Source organism: Diceros bicornis, chromosome 5 (assembly GCF_020826845.1).
Source record: "Diceros bicornis minor isolate mBicDic1 chromosome 5, mDicBic1.mat.cur, whole genome shotgun sequence".
NCBI lineage: Eukaryota > Metazoa > Chordata > Mammalia > Perissodactyla > Rhinocerotidae > Diceros > Diceros bicornis.
In genome coordinates this window covers 71,148,653-71,149,737 of record NC_080744.1, presented here as the reverse complement: position 1 = coordinate 71,149,737, position 1,085 = coordinate 71,148,653, and the positions used below count along the sequence as shown (strand labels likewise).

The window sequence follows — 1,085 nt, the reverse complement described above, 5'->3', positions numbered from 1 at the left end:
ATTGCTGGGAATCTCTGAAAATACGTAAGACAAGGAAAGAATTTGCAGCTGTCAACATAAAAGCAAAGTTTTGTCCTAAGACAGTGAGTTCTTTTGGGAAAATATATGAAAGAAAAGATAATTATTTCCTTTGAGATATGTTTGAGACTCCAAAACCGCTGAAGGAAAAGTTTTCAGTTTGAATCACTAACTAAAAAAAAAAAGGATAAAAAAGTCCTAAGGGTCTATTCACAGTAGCTACCTGATGAGCTAATCACTACCATCTTAGAGGTTTAAACAGCCCATAATAATCACTAGCCCTTCCCACAGGCAATAAAATAAATTTACGTAGAGATTTAAGGATATGAAATTAATACGCATAGCAAACCCTGTGAATCAGAGTTGATCTCCAAATGAATCTTCAATAACATATAGCATTAAGTTAAAAATATACATTTCCAACGTTTAGACAGAGATCACTTCAGCAATATTTATGAACTCTACAATTTCATTAATTTTCATGTCTTCCTGTCCCCTAACCTTTGGTATTCCACTGCCCTTCAAATAAACCACTCAGTAACATATTTTTCTACACCAGATAACCTTTAACTTCGTACTTGTAAGACGAAATTGTTTTCCAGTTTTACTGTTCCGTTTTTTAACCAGTTCAGTCTTAATAGCTTTTTATGTATTGAATTATTTGAAAATAAGAAACTCCGGATTGAAGCGGTTATTACCGTTGATGAGAACTGAAACTGTTAAAATGATTACCGTTGATGAGACCTGACCGCGAATTGGAAAAAAAAAGAAAAAAGAAAACAGATTTGTCACCGCCCAACGTGGGGCTCGAACCCACGACCCTGGGATTAAGAGTCCCATGCTCTACCGACTGAGCTAGCCGGGCAGTTGACAAACGGTCCTTTTCTAGATCTTTTCACAGGAATAAAATTATTTTAATTCGCTCCAAGATTTACATTTTGCATTAAATTACTTTTCTCATAATTTTTTTGGTACAGTTTTTTCACTACTCTCAAAACTGTCTTCCATTTCTGATTCCGCGCCCACAAATTTTGATTGTTTAATAAAAACGTGTTAACGGCCCTCTA

At 34.9% G+C, this 1,085-nt stretch overlaps 1 non-coding gene across 1 annotated transcript; it reads right to left on the bottom strand.

The window, feature by feature from the left end:
- Positions 1-810: 810 nt before the first annotated feature.
- TRNAK-CUU (transfer RNA lysine (anticodon CUU)) lies at positions 811-883 on the bottom strand. The gene has a single exon. It is a non-coding gene; the product is annotated as a tRNA-Lys (tRNA).
- Between the last annotated feature and the right edge of the window lie 202 nt (positions 884-1,085).